General features: G+C 40.2%; 1 protein-coding gene across 4 annotated transcripts in view; it reads left to right on the plus strand.

Moving 5' to 3' along the window:
* Positions 1 to 15784, plus strand: part of LOC127439289 (leucine-rich repeat and immunoglobulin-like domain-containing nogo receptor-interacting protein 3) — a 52488-nt gene that overhangs the window by 31585 nt on the left and 5119 nt on the right. The window contains exons 1-2 of one of the 4 annotated variants that reach the window (XM_051695527.1): positions 2827 to 3645; positions 5969 to 6257. The exons of 1 other annotated variant lie outside the window; for it this stretch is intronic. The gene's annotated coding sequence lies outside the window, so the exon portion shown is untranslated. Of the gene's footprint in view, positions 1 to 2826; positions 3646 to 5968; positions 6258 to 15784 lie in introns of those variants that run through there. 2 more of the 4 variants (XM_051695526.1, XM_051695529.1) reach the window with 2 other exon arrangements.

A 15784-nucleotide genomic window follows, 5' to 3' on the forward strand; every position in this document is an offset into this window, starting at 1 on the left:
TAAAAGGTATACTCCTGCATCACATTTTTTGTGCAACTGTGAAGCATTAACCACCTTTTCTCGCTTTCTGTGTATAAGTATTTTATATGTTAATTATATTAATCAAAATCAGTTACAATTACAATTTTAATTTTAACAGAAATAAAAATTAAAATTTTTCCAGGCGGAGCGGGCAGTGGGCCTGGAGACCGGCATGGACCAGTAGACCAGGGCAGAGCGGGTGGAGGGTCCGGAAATGATGTGCATTTGAACATAATTTATGATTTAAATGTATTCTACATAAATTAAATTATTTTAGATGTGTGTACCTCAAGAAATGTACTTAAAATATACTTAATTGAAAGTCAGTAACTGTAATCTGATTACAAAGAGAAAAATTAGTTGAAAAAACTGTGAAAAATAATTATATAAAGCAATCACAAACATTCCTATCAGGACAGCTGTTAACGGATTAAAGTCCTCAGAGGACCTCCAAATTCACCAAAAAATAGTAGGTAATTTGCTCTGGCATTTTTACAGATGTTGTGCGAGAAAATGCAAAGGTTTGATTTGTACGTAATAAAAAGTACAAAGTAAGCCTCTGAGACACAAATTTACCTAACCTACTCAGGGAAAACCAGTTCCATCCAAATTGGGCTTTAGTCAAACATTTTACAGTCTGAAACCTGTACTATGATAAATTAACATGTAATTGGGAAGAACAAGGTAAATTACTGAGGTAAAGACAGAGCATCAGCCTTCTCACAGCAGGAGAATAAAAGCCAGCTCAACTCTTACTGCTGCTTGACTCCAGCTAATAGTGTCTAATTGCTCGCACTGATTTGTAAGCAGTGAGGAGCTTGATTAAAGGCAACAGAGATGTGAGAAGAGGCAGCATACAGATTGCCAACAGCCGGGAGGGGAACTGATCGTCATTGCAGCTGCTGCAACATGCAAAGTTATAAAGTCTTGCAGTTCTCAGTTGAAGGTCACACCATGAACCAGACTGGTCTCATGGAGATTTCGGCAACAGTAGGTCGACAGCTAAATTTTTAAACAGAAGGAAATAGTAACAGTAGAATAATATTTCTGAAAAATCTGTTTAAAATTATGCCCACTCAAATGAGATGAATACTCGAGTTGTATCAGTCAATCAATCAGAGAAAAAGCTTCTTTATTCTATACATGATGCTGAACGTGTTGCACCTTAAATAACCCCCCTATAATTTGCACCACGGCCAAAAAACTGTAGGTCATTTCCACCGTAATTTTTACCATAGCTGTGCAAGGACCCCCCCTTAATTCACTCTGTGGCCCTGACTGAATTAATGACTAGAATAAATATATATTGTCCATTAGTAAAATTGCACAGTGTTGCACTAAGTGAAACTTTGAAAGAATCAATGCAAATAAAGCTTTCTAAAGTTTTCTCTTTCTCTTTCTAAATTTGAATGTGTACCTGTGTTTTGTGTGTGTGTCTATCTATCACACAACAATTTAAAAATCACACGCTATACACTCATATCCACTCTTATGGATGGCTAAGCTAACCGCTAGGCAGCAGCCAGGCAGTTTGAAGTGATTCTTTCTGACAGGGTTAAAATGCCAGCCAGTAAAGAGTGTCTTCTAATCCATTCAAGCCAAACAGACGACTGCAGGATGGCATGCGACCTAGCTAAGCCATGGCCTTTTCCGAAACTGTCTGAAGAGATTTCTCATGCAATACCAGTCCTCACATTTGCCTTTCTGCAGCTCTCTCATCCTTCTAATTAAAAGCTAATGCAACTTCAGTGTTATATTCACCCTGATGGAATCCGTTACATAATTGTATCGCCTTGTGTTTATGTATAATTGGCCCCAGGAGTCAATTGCGTCAATGAATTGGCAGTTTTGGTAAATATCTCGAAGGGGCTCATGGCAGAACACATCATAATTGGATGCTTCCTTTGTTGCATGAATATGTTTTTTAAATGTAACATTTCAGGGGGATCTCATTTGTATTCGTAGGTAAAGTATACATGTACATTTTTGTACGTTTGGAAAAACACTGAAATGTGTAATATCAATGAATTTACGGCATCTAAAACGTTAACACATTCACCATACACTGACATTGTATTTTGTGATATTGTAAAATGTACATGATAGAACCACATTCTACATATGATTTCTTACAAATACAAATGAAATCATCATAAACATTTCTATTTATGTTCTTGGCTAATTTTTTTCTTGTTAAGTGACTTATGAAAGGAAAAATAATGAAATTGTAGCGGGGTTCCAAAAGAAGGAAGCGGGAGCCGGGGTTGCAGTCCATGTAAATCGGATTTTATTCTCACAACTCAAACTCAAAATCTGCTTTTCAGCCAGTCTCTATTGTTTTGCACACACAGCTTCACTACTAACAATAAACAGTACAACGTAAGACAACAACAAACAGCTTTTTATCTGTCACTACCTGATACTCGTGAACATCCCCATGCACACACCTTACCATCACCTTGTATTTTGCACCCAAAGCCCCATCACGAACCAGGCTGTGGTGGATCGAGGTTTGATTACAGCCTGAATCTACCAGGGCTTGGTATGTACGCCCCTTAACTCTTACCGGTATGCGGTACATCCCAGATTGATCGGGGGCGGTCTGTGGCGTGTCGGGGACCTGGATCCATGTCCCCACCTCCATTACTGGACACAGGTCTTGGACGTGTCCCGGCTCCCAGCAACTCCAACAGACCGGCCCAGGCTCCCCGGCTGCACTCGTGGCAGCAGAGACATCATCCTGGGAAGGGCGACGGAGAGGGGTAGGTGAGGGGTACAGGGCGAGAGGGAGGAGAGGGAGGAGAGGGAGGGACAAGAGGGGGAGGAGCAGCAAGAGAGGGGGAGAGAGAGAGGGGTTTGGACTACTCGCCGGCTTCTGGGTAGGCCGCCATGTGGGCTTCAGCCAGCTGGGTGGCGTCATCCACCGACGTGGGACGATGGCACTGGACCCATTCTGCGGTTCTTCATGGCAGGCGAAACAGTCAGCTGCTCCAGCACCATCAGTTCCATGATGTCCTCCATGCCATGCCCTTCCTCGGCTAGCACCCATTTTCGGCAGACATCGCGGAGCTGCTGGGCAAACACGAACGGGTGACCGGTGTCGCTCAGGGTGAGGGAGCGGAACCGCTGGCGGTGTTGTTCTGGAGTGTAGCTTCATGTAGTCCAGGTGGTCCTCGCTGGTAGTTGCTGTGCCACGAGCTGGGCCTCCCCGGAAAGCAGCGGCAGCATGTGGAGGGCCCAATGGGTTCGTGGCCAGTTGGAAGCAGTTGCTGACTGCTCAAAGAGACTCACAAACGCCTCCGGATTGTATTGGGGTCCTATCTTCGTGAGCAGCAGGTGTGGCTTCATCGCTGCTTCCGGGGCCGTGGCGGAGGACCCGCCTGGAGCTATCCAGCTCCGTAAGGCCTGCCGATCCTCAGCTTGGGCTTAGAGGAGCTCCTAGAAATGCCGCTCCTAGGTGAGGAGGGCCTGGTGGTGCATCTCCTGGATGCTAGCCAGGGCACAGATGACTTTGCCCAGCGGTGAGGTGTCCATGGTGGCCAGTCTTCTTTTCTTTTCCCAGGTTTCGGCACCAGTGTAGCGGGGTTCCAAAAGAAGGAAGCGGGAGCCGGGGTTGCAGTCCAGGTAAATCAGATTTTATTCTCACAACTCAAACTCAAAATTTACTTTTCAGCCAGTCTCTATTGTTTTGCACACACAGCTTTACTACTAACAATAAACAGTACAATGTAAGACAACAACAAACAGCTATCCAGCGCTCAGCTTCAGGTTGTGTGTGCCTCGGACTCTCTCTCCCGTTCTGTCACTCCGGCGGCCTTTTAGAGCCTGTCTTCGCTGTCACTGAAACGAGACACAGGTGTTTAATATTAGCAATCACCAGGTGATGGTCCTTACCGCTTCCTCTCTCCCCACTGACAGACACACGACCATGTCCCGCTCCACAGAAATGTACAGTATATCTGTCTACAGTAATTGGCCGAACTCTGCTGGTAGCTATGGAAAGAAGTTGAGTTAACCTCCGGTATCATTAGGTGCACAGTAGAGTGTCTGGTATGGGTGAGTTAATGAATGTCATGTATGAAGTACCTTGGGTGTTGACGTTAGCTAGAATCCTTTTTTTAGAGAAGTGTGATAGGATTTCTGATTCATTACAGGCTCTGTGAGAACATCACTATGTCATAATCTTAGTGGGGTGCTCTCAACTCAGTAGGGTAATTACTTGGTAACATGGGGGCTAGTTGTAACTTGGGGAAGTTGCCAGAATGGCTATATCTCAGTAACTATAAGGTTTCGAGTCGAAAGAGGATTAACAAATGATTTAACGAAAAGTATGTTTGTTTGAAGCACCTGAGTCAAAACCCACTAAAACGAAGATTTTTTTAAATTATTATTCTTAAAGGTTTGGGCAAGTTGTTACATGTGTTTTATATATTGTAATTTTAGTTTGCAATCTTTTACATTTTTCATTCTAAATCAGTACACTGCTGATATACATTCGGTAAGTCTTCGAGTGTTTTTTGGAAGAGGGGGGAGTTCTTACATGTGTGTATTGCACTCAGAACTGAAACTTGCTGCCAGCCAGCCAGATGAAGGAGGAGCGGTCTACCTCAGCATTTAACCACTGGATCTATAGAGATTATTTCATTTTTAAGGAGACACGGGGCAAAAACATCACTGTGGAATATAAACTGCCTTTCAAAAGTTAATATCCTGTCAACTGCAAATTATTCTACATCAAATCTTAAGAAGCATTTGGAGGAATGTTTGCGTGTTTTCTTTTTTTTTTTTTTTACTTTACATTGTAAATCTAACCAAATCAAACACATTTTTTCAATTATTATTTGAATTATCACTTTTTGTGTAATATAACCATGTCGCAATGTCTTTGGAAGGGTTTTGTCCATCAAACGCATCAAAATGCACAAATACACATAATTTCTTATTTAATTGGATTAGCGCCGCAAAGTTACTTTTAGTTTCTTAAACTGCTTTTGTAGTCGTTTTCAAAAATGTATATGAATGCACTTTTGGTGTAGTGATAATTTTTGTGACACTGATTCACAGATATAACTACACTTTTACTACAAGTGGCGTTTGTAAAATGGCAAAATTGCATGACCACATTTGTGTTAACGTGCCCTGGGAACCTATCCATAATTTTAGAAATGCCTGTTAAACTCAAACATATTTAAGTCTGTCATTGATGTAGGGCCTAGACCTCGATCAGCATCATGGGGGAAAATATGAAAACATCCTTAATATTTTTACATTTGAAGTCATTTATCTGAATTTGTGGATATAAGCACCACTCACACGATTAAACAATGCAGAATTCGGTTGAAAGTAATCCAAAAGTAATCTAAAAGTAATCAGATTATATTACCCCAAAAAATTAAATCTGCAAGATTACATTACTGATTGCATTTTTACCTGATTACAATGAATTCACAAGTAATCCGCCCAGCACTGTATATACTTTATGACTATTTTAACGTTTACCGATTGGCCCACATTCACTTCCATTGTAAGCCTCACTGGAACCCAAATTTTTATTTTTCTAAAGAAAAGGAGTGACAAGTCGAAATTAATTTTTGTGGTATAAACATTATGCCACAAATGCTGTAGACTGAGCTTGAAATCGTAATATTCCTTTAAGACATGTACCTATACAGAAATTGACTCACAATTTAATATACCCTGAGAAGTATACACTAAAGTGAAAAGTATGACAACAAGTCCTGGTCTCCCCTATATTTATCTAATATTTACTACATGTTATATAACTTTATTACATTCTTGCAAGTTAATTGTGTTACTAGCTGCCATATGCATGAAATGCCAGCTGAGTCATGGTGATAAATGCTTGCAGTTTATGACACTGCGGTCGTGTGTAATTACAATCTTTATAACACTTCCGTAATCCTCTTAATTTATTTCCCCAACACAGAGGATCTCTAGGACATCCAGTGACCACACTCCTGTCATTGCCATGTCTCAGTTTGAAGGGGCTTACAGAGCGGATGTTCATTAACGCCTATTGCTGGCTGTGCCCAAATGCCAGGGGTGCCATACATGGCTGACCTACTTTACAATTGCCCTGTCCACATGCATGCTGACTGCAGTGCTGCCAGACCTGGGCTCCCCAGTGGAACTTATTAGCTGCTGCATAACTACAAGGGGGACCACTCATTTAAGAAATCCTGAAGAAGGAAAGTCACTTATTTTGTGTGGAAGATGTAAGTGTTTGAATTTTTCAGGTCTTGTGGCCTCTTATTTTTTACATTATGCATTTGGCAAATGCTTTTATCAAACGTGACTTACAGTGCATTCAAGGTATACAGTACATTTGATCAGTTTGTGTGTCAGAATTGATTTGGAGATGCTGCAGGATTTGGGGTCCTGGATTGCTCTGGGGAGCATGTCAGGCCACATTAATCAGATGAGTCGTGTCATAATGGAGAGTGACATTCGCCATCATTGTATATTAAGCTGCTTCATTGGACTTCATTGGACACACTCCAGTCAGTACGTTTACATGCACTTTAAAAGTTCGATTTCAGTCAGACTAAAACTATAATTCATCTTTTTAAAATGTCATGTAATCTCTTTATTCCAGCTGAAATTGTGTCTGTATGATTTTTGTAAATGCAAACTAAAAGACATTGGTAATGCAATTGTAGCTCTTCTTTGTCCAGTGTCTATACACGTTAATTGGACCACAACTGGCTTCGGCGTTGTGCACAAAACCAGCATTGAGCGCCAAGCAGCTATCATGTAGAGCATCTTTCAGTTTGTTCCCAGAATCCAGTTTGTGAGTGATAGCCAATGAAAGAGTGAGTGCATAAGTCTGTATGTCTCTAAATCACTATTGTTGTTGGAGATGGTCCACCATGGAGCCACGGTCAGTATCTCTGTGTCAGTAGGTCATGTCCATAGACCATGATAATCTAAATAATTAATTGCATCAGCAAACTGAGCAACAGCAGTTGTAGGTAGCATAGAAAGCCCTTCTTTTCTCACCTGTATTAAATATGCATGTTAGACAAGTCATGTTCCCTGCCTGTGGTTAGCCATTGTCTTTCTTCCACGAAACACAATTGATATTCTATCCCCTCAAGAGTTGTGTGTGATTGTCCATTGCTGCTGCTACAATAGCATGCCGTTTCTCATAGGCTTTAACTGATTAGCATGCCTGTATATTAACTAGATCAGGTGACGCTTCATAAATGTCTTTAAAGCTGTAGCGTGTAATTTTTTCAGTGTTAAAATTCTTTCTCTTATTTAGGGATGGAAATCACAAGAATCATTCTGGTTCCAATTCCTCTTAATGATTCAGATTCCTAAACGATTCCATTAACAATTATTTTAGTACTTTTAAAGAAGAAATATTTGGAAATAAGAAATGCAACTCTTGCTGTAAGGGGTCTACTCCCCTTAGCAGTTTGTTATTAAATGAACAGATTCTTGCAGAAGTTGTTAAATCTTGACACCAGTAGTCTCCTTGGCGATCATGATTTCAAACTCAATTACACTTCGTAGCGCTCTGCGTGGGCTTGAAATCACGATTTTGCCTAGAAACTGCAATGGCAGGATTTACTGTGAAAAAGGGGTTACATTTCGGTCTGTTCTCACCCAAAACCTATTGTATCACTTCAGAAGACATGAATTAAACCACTGGAGTTTTTTGGATTAACTTTATGCTGCTTTTATGTTCTTTTTGGAGTTTAAAAATTTGGTCACCATTCACTTACATTGTATGGACAAACAGACATCAAATCTTCATTAAAATATCTTTGTGTTATGCAAGAAAAAGTCATTTGTATAAGATGGCATAACAATTTTTTTTTAATTACACGTCGTCAAATGAACATCTAGCAATTAATCTGATTTTAATCTCACAAGTTGGGTATGGTAAAATTATTGACTTTTGGTTTAGTATGTTTTTGATTCACTAAAATGAACCAGCTTATAAGAGTCATTCACTGGGTAGGTAGCATTGTATGTTTTGTCTCATATGAGTCATAAGTTCAGGAACCTGGCTGCACTGGTCACGCTGTTTGTTTCTTGCTATAGATTCTAAAGAATCTTTTGTTCTGGAACCGCACTACGCTGGTTGTGCTGTATGTTTTGCGCTGTAGATTCAAAAGAACTGGATCATTAGAGTCATTCGTTTGGGAACCGCACTACACTGTGTTACGCTATATGTTTTGTGCTGTAGATTCAAAAGAACTGGATCATTAGGGTCATTAGTTCAGGAACCTATTGACTGTAGATTCAAAAGAACCGGCTCAAAATTTTATTCCTTCAGGAGCCACACTAAACTAATCACGCAGTATGTTCCATGCTGTAGATTTTAAAAAATAGGCTTGTATGAGTTATTTGTTTAGGAATCTGTCTGTACTGGTCTTCAGTACAGACACGCTGTATATTTTGTGCTGTAGATTCAAAGGAACCCTCTCAGAAAAGCATTTGTTCAGTAATCAGAGTACACTGGTCATGCTGTATGTCTTGTGCTACAGATTAAAATGAACCTGCTAAAGAGTCAGTCATTTGGGAATCTGACTACACTGGTTATGCTCTGTGTTTTGCACTATAGATTCAAAAGAACCTGCTCTTCATTAGTGTCAATCCTTTGGGGACCTCACTATGCCAGTCGTGCTGTATGTTTTGCGCTGTAGATTCAGTAGCGGGGCAGCACTGCCACTGACTAATGTAGGAGGAAACACTGCAGAGTGTTTTAGTGCAGTGTTCCATCCGCATCAAAAATGTTCAACATTGCTGCATCATGCTGTTAAAGTGTGACCTGATAATATATAATAAATGAAATTTAAGGTTGTCAAAATGCCTTCCGTAGGAAAAATGTCCCTGAGACAAGCCATTACATTTGCTTTTCAGTTACATCGACTGTGTTGTGCTACCAGCATGTATAATGTCAACATTTCACAGCCTTTGCTCCCCATTTGTCATCCCTTGAACTCCCAGATCTCAATGGAATCCAAGAAGATCCCTGGATCCCAAATGTCTGCTGTACTCCAGCAACAAGCCAGTGCCCTTGTCTGCTTTTGTTTGGCCAGGGGCACCACTGCCTCTGTGATGTATGACATTCCCTTGAGACAGCACCTCCAGGGAGTCGACGTTCAACCTGAGCATCCATCATTCGCCCCCTCCTCATCCCTGGTCCACATCGTCCTGTCTGACTGTCCCCCCTGTGGGACACTGCTGGGTTTCCCCAAGCTACCAGTGATAGATGGGCTTTTAGAGCAGAGTGAGACAGAATAAGGAGGTTATGTACGGTTATGTAAAGAGTTGTGTGGGCAGAACAGTTTGAAATCGATGTGAGTTGAAGAGTGCCATCAGCAGCACTAAATTGGTGCAGATCCAGCGATGATTTATGGAAGTGTTGACGCCTCCACACACCTCCCTCCAGCTCATGGGCCCTCAAGACCCCTTCTTTGAGTTCTCGCACCTGCCCTGGAGTTACAGTAGTGTTCTTTCCTTCTAGTTCAATTTTCTTATTCATTTTAATGTGCTATCTCTCTCATTTAGGATCTAGGTTTCCTTAATTGCACCTAGTTTGTATCATCTGTAACTTTTTCAACACAGACTTTTCCTCTGATGTTCATGCTTACAGTAGCAACTTGCCAAGCTACAATATTTTTTTCTACTGTGTTTTAGCATGATCAAATCTTTCTTCATCTTTTTCTATGTAGGAAATTCCCTGAAAATCACAAAAACATCAAGCACCACCTAGTTGCCTGTTTTCATACTCAAAGCAAGCACTTGCAAAAGTACTCATTACACTTTTATTTCACCATAGGAGTTGAGCTCTGGGTCACAGAAACTGTTTGGACACTCGGGCCACAATTAAAAATACAGTGTGTGAATTTCTCTGCATTAGAAAATAAAATATCAACCAAGTGGCAAATATCTCCAAAGAAATGATGCTAGACCCTTTTTTTGTTTAGAACTAATTTAACTTTTATAGCCATTTTGCAATGAGTTTAAACCAAATAGTCCATTACAGTGATTTTAACTGGATGTAGAAGTCAGTTCCCCAGAAATCTTCACAGGTGTTCTAGCAACAGTAGTTCATTACATTAACTATGGACAAGTTTCACATTTGGCACGTTTGACATTTCGAACAGTGTCGATATTTTTTGTCTTCATTTTGAACAGTATCTATTGTTTTATGATTTAAAACCTAACAAACTACTTTTTGTGAAATGTTTTGCTTGAAACATCTTTCTGTAAAATAAATGCCTCTTTTACGATATTTTGCTATCTAATGCAATGACATTCGTACGTTCTAAGTATGTATTGGGGCCACTTAACAGTATATGCCTATGGATTTGCAGTTCTTTCCATCTGCCTACTGAAGACCTAGCAGCAGTGTTTTCCCATTCTTTATCCTATTTTTATATCATTGATGTTCTCCCATGTAGATATTTTATATTTATCCAGCCTCTCAACAGCTGTAGTACAGGGAAAAATACTAATTTGCTTTATTCACCCTGCACGTATCTGCTAACAGCTGTTATGTAATTCTCAGGTGGATTTGATACCTTGCCGAGGTGAACAAGAGAGCAAAGAGGTAGTCGTGTCTCTCATTTAGTCATGACAGCTTTGGGGCCAGAGGTCAGCTGCATTCGAATTCCATTGCAGCAGAAGCTAAAATTGGAACTTAAATGTGCTTGAAATTCATTTACATTTCAAATGCACCAATACATTTTTAAGTGCAGAAAATGAGTCTTCTCATGATTGAATTGCTGTATCAACATAGGACTGAAGTCAGCTTTGGATAGCTCATTATGTAGTATACTGTAGCTCTTGTAACTTTTAACACCTGTCATGCAATTTTTATCTCCCTAGAGAGTTTGGATTAACTTAGATTGTATCGTTTTTTTAAATTTGAAACAGTATATCTGTATTCCGGACTGGGATAGGGCGAGGCTAGAGAATGGCTTGGCCTCGTGCCCTTTTAAGAACACAGTATTTTTATACATTATTCATTCCAGTCATTGACTGATCCTTGGAGACTTCCCATCACTGACATCAGACTCCCATTCTTATTCACTCATTTAGCTCAAATTGAAATTTGTACTAGGTATTGAATATTTTTAACAATTCAATATCAGCATTGCTCGTCACCAGTCTATGTTGTGTATGGGATGTTGGTGTGTTGGTGTCCCAACCAGGCTTCTTAACTGCCTTAACCAGCAAGACTTTACTAGAAAGACCATTCTGGTCTGTGTTGCCCAAAAGCATTGCAAGCTTAAGTTGATTGTAGAGACCACTGGCACCAATGGTTTCAATGATCTACTTAGATGCTTTTGGGAAACGCAGCCCTGATTGACTATTTTTTGCCGTTTATCAGCATGGCTGTGCTGGTCCACCTACTAGACCAGAACAAAAACTGCATAAGCAGCCTGATATATATTCATTTTGATCTAAGCTGTTTCAGAAGGGTAGGCCAATGTAGCACCTTTAAACACTTGTATTTCTGCATTCCGGTAGAGTTGTTGTACATTAGCATGGATATGTAAATTCACATAAGAGCACTTTTCTAAATAAGACAATTACATTTAATAAGCAGCTTAAATGTGCTCTGTTGACAACGGCGCATGAGGCCGAGAGATGTAGTGTGTGGAAAGAAAGTGGCAAGGTAGTAATCAGTGTCTATTATATTAGTTCTCGTTATTCCCTGACATAATGACCTATGATACCAGCTGTGACACCTCAGTCATATTCAGGTATAGTTTTGAGTTTCACATACTTTTGCACTGTTCTACACCATTTGTAGTACAAGTAGTATATGTCATTTGTTTACAATGGAAAATGCAACACGAATTAGAGTACTACGAGTACTCTATGAAACTGAATGATCTACTAAAAATTTTCTGTGGGGAAGAAAATACCTTACAAATGTGAGTTGAATGCTTTATTATCACCCCACATTGGGTGAATATGAACTTGCTAAGATATGATAAGGTTAGCTAATGTGCTAAAGCTAGTACAGTGCATCCGGAAAGTATTCGCAGCGCTTCACTTTTTCCACATTTTGTTATGTTACAGCCTTATTCCAAAATGGATTAAATTCATTATTTTCCTCAATTCTACAAACAATACCCCATAATGACAACATGAAAGTAGTTTGTTTGAAATCTTTGCAAATTTATTAAAAAAAAAAAATTTAAAAAAAAATTTAAAAAAAAAACACATGTACATAAGTATTCACAGCCTTTGCTCAATACTTTGTTGAAGCACCTTTGGCACCAATTACAGCCTCAAGTCTTTTTGAGTATGATGCTACAAGCTTGGGACACCTATTTTTGGGCAGTTTCTCCCATTCTTCTTTGCTGGACATCTCAAGCTACATCAGGTTGGATGGGGAGCGTCGGTGCACAGCCATTTTCAGATCTCTCCAGAGATGTTAAATCAGGTTCAAGTCTGGGCTCTGGCTGGGCCACTCAAGGACATTCACAGAGTTGTCCCGGAGCCACTCCTTTGTTATCTTGGCTGTGTGCTTAGGGCCGTTGTCCTGCTGGAAGATGAACCTTCACCCCAGTCTGAGGTCCAGAGCGCTCTGGAGCAGGTTTTCATCAAGGATGTCTCTGTACATTGCTGCATTCATCTTTCCCTCAATCCTGAATAGTCTCCCAGTTCCTGCTGCTGAAAAACATCCCACAGCATGATGCTGCCACCACCATGCTTCACTGTAGGGATGGTATTGGCCAGGTGATGAGCGGTGCCTGGTTTCCTCCAGACATTGCCATTCAGGTCAGAGTTCAATCTTTGTTTCTCATGGTCTGAGAGTCCTTCAGGTGCCTTTTGGCAAACTCCAGGCGGGCTGTCATGTGCCTTTTACTGAGGAGTGGCTTCTGTCTGGCCACTCTACCATTCAGGCCTGATTGGTGGAGTGCTGCAGAGATGGTTGTTCTTCTGGAAGGTTCTCCTCTCTCCACAGAGAAATGCTGGGGCTCTGTCAGACTGACCATCGGGTTCTTGGTCACCTCCCTGACTAAGGCCCTTCTCCCCCGATCGCTCAGTTTGGCCAGGCGGCCAACTCTAGGAAGAGTCCTGGTGGTTCCAAACTTCTTCCATTTACGGATGATGGAGGCCACTGTGCTCACTGGGACCTTCAATGCTGCAGACATTTTTCTGTACCCTTCCCCAGATCTGTGCCTCAATACAATCCTGTCTCGGAGGTCTACAGACAATTCCTTGGACTTCATGGCTTGGTTTGTGCTCTGACATGCACTGTTAACTGTGGGACCTTATATAGACAGGTGTGTGCCTTTCCAAATCATGTCCAATCAACTGAATTTACCACAGGTGGACTCCAATCAAGTTGTAGAAACATCTCAAGGATGATCAGTGGAAACAGGATGCACCTGAGCTCAATTTTGAGTGTCATGGCAAAGGCTGTGAATACTTATGTACATGTGATTTTTTTCATTTCTTATTTTTAATCAATTTGCAAAGATTTCAAACAAACTTCTTTCATGTTGTCATTATGGGGTATTGTTTGTAGAATTTTGAGGAAAATAATGAATTTAATCCATTTTGGAATAAGGCTGTAACATAACAAAATGTGGAAAAAGTGAAGCGCTGTGAATACTTTCCGGATGCACTGTACATTATGTGCTAGTTTTAGCACATAATGCAAAGCAGACAAACACATGAACACAATTCACAAATGTAAGATACAGTCAAAAAGCAGCACTGGTCCCACTGGGAAAGTAATTGTTTCATCAACTGGCCCACAACGCGCTCACACTGACCATCCTTGTTGATGACCCTTGCAGTGTATAGTACATCATTTGAGCTGCTATTCTCCATAGTCACATCACTACTGATTGTCTTGTAATGATCCTGTACACTCCACCTGTTGTTTGAAGCAGTGATCTGTGCTGATTGGACAGCTTCTTAGTGTCACCTGATACGGGTTTGACCTAGGGGCTGGATATTTGTTTCGGTTACCGGAGAACATGGGGGAGGGTTTGAAGAAGGGTTGTGCTGGGGTACCTCTAAAATCTCACTGTTCAATAACAACCTGGTACTTAGGGACTGGACTGTTGAAATTTTGAACCAAAGGTGAGTCCTTGTCTGTCATTATTATGGTGATTAGTGGCACGTTAAAATTTAGCACTAGCATGGGTCGAAATACTTGGACTAAAAATGCATTTAGCGGGATATCTTCCATTGCATACTGGTTAGAGAGGACTAAATGAGCATTGAAATTTCTTTTTATGTAAGATTTTTCTGTCTTTTTATTGCAATGATAACTCATGCAAAGCAGATATGATCTGAAGCCATGGCTAGCTCAAAGCCTGGATAGATTAATTTCCTTACTTATTAGACTAGTAGAAAGGAGATTAAAAGGATATCATGAGCTTAAACAGGACTAAGTCATCTGAGATATCAGCTTGTTCATGTGTAAAGTGTTCATGACATACTAAAGCCTTTCCTACTTTGTTTCTCTCATATCTGGACCCATGGGCGCCTGCAGGATTTAATCTGAAGCTGTTAAGAGCATTTTCTACGAGCGATTTTATGAACATTCATTATTTTTTATGTGCGCCCAGGGTGTGAAATAGCACCCACCAAATGCGATGAGACTCAATCCAGTTCGTGAGCTCCTCGTCCAAATGCAGGTATTTCATGCTCGAGTAATTTTGCTCATCTACCCGCAACAGGTGGGTGACTTGTAAGACGTCTTGGAGTGACACATGACAAGAAATGCTGTAAGTCACAAAGACACGCGCTTGAATAAACACACTTTATTATATTTTTAAGAACAGACAAAAGAAAAACCATCAATGCTCGTGTCTGATTCGCTGTTTGTTCAGAGACGTGCAGCGCGAGCCTGTCTCGTAGAACAAGCACGTAAAGAGTTATCACTCCTTTTTCTCTGTTTCATTTGACTGAAAACTTTGCAAGAATAATGTCATCTATGAGAATGCTGCAAATGATCTCCAATCATCTCGTGAAGTGCTGTGAGTTTCGCTTTATTTCCACGGAGCAGTTCGCTCTTACACATTGTGAATGTGACTCTGCTGGTTCAGTAATATATATACAGGTATCTTTGTATTAAAGAAACAAAGACGAAAGTGATAACATAAAGTAATACAAGACACGCTCACCTTGAACCTAAAATTGAGTTCTATTTTATTTTCTTTAGGCAGCATAAACTGTATTAACAAAACGCAATACAAACACATTCGCTAAGAACACACATTTGGCAGCATTTTTTGGGAACAGAAGGGAATTTATTAGGCTTATTTATTATGATGATTATTATAATTATCTTTACATTTATAATTGTCTTTAGTTCTTCATTTGTAGGCTATTAGTAATTTTTCACCTGGTGTTTTTGACGGATGCTTGCGTGATAGCACATGGGGCCGTTGGAGACGGTAAATGTTTGGATTTGGGGAGGTGATTATATATAAGATTTTTTAATCACTTTATTTTAATTGCTTTTTTCATTTTGTGCAATTTTAATTTAGAAATGTGTTAAGTTTTTCGTGTTTCAATAAATTTATTTCATTTTTAAGCAAAATCAATAAAGCAAAAATATTCACCGACCCTCGGCAGGGGGGTTGACCATATAATCGGATATCGCGATATTTTAAAGGCGATTATCATTAAAATATTTTTAACATATCGCCCAGCCCAAAAGGGATGTTAAATTTTTCATGAACAATTGTAAATTGAAGTAGTTTTATGGAGACAAACACGTGTACTCAATTCCGTATTGCAA

Source organism: Myxocyprinus asiaticus, chromosome 50 (genome assembly GCF_019703515.2).
Source record: "Myxocyprinus asiaticus isolate MX2 ecotype Aquarium Trade chromosome 50, UBuf_Myxa_2, whole genome shotgun sequence".
NCBI lineage: Eukaryota > Metazoa > Chordata > Actinopteri > Cypriniformes > Catostomidae > Myxocyprinus > Myxocyprinus asiaticus.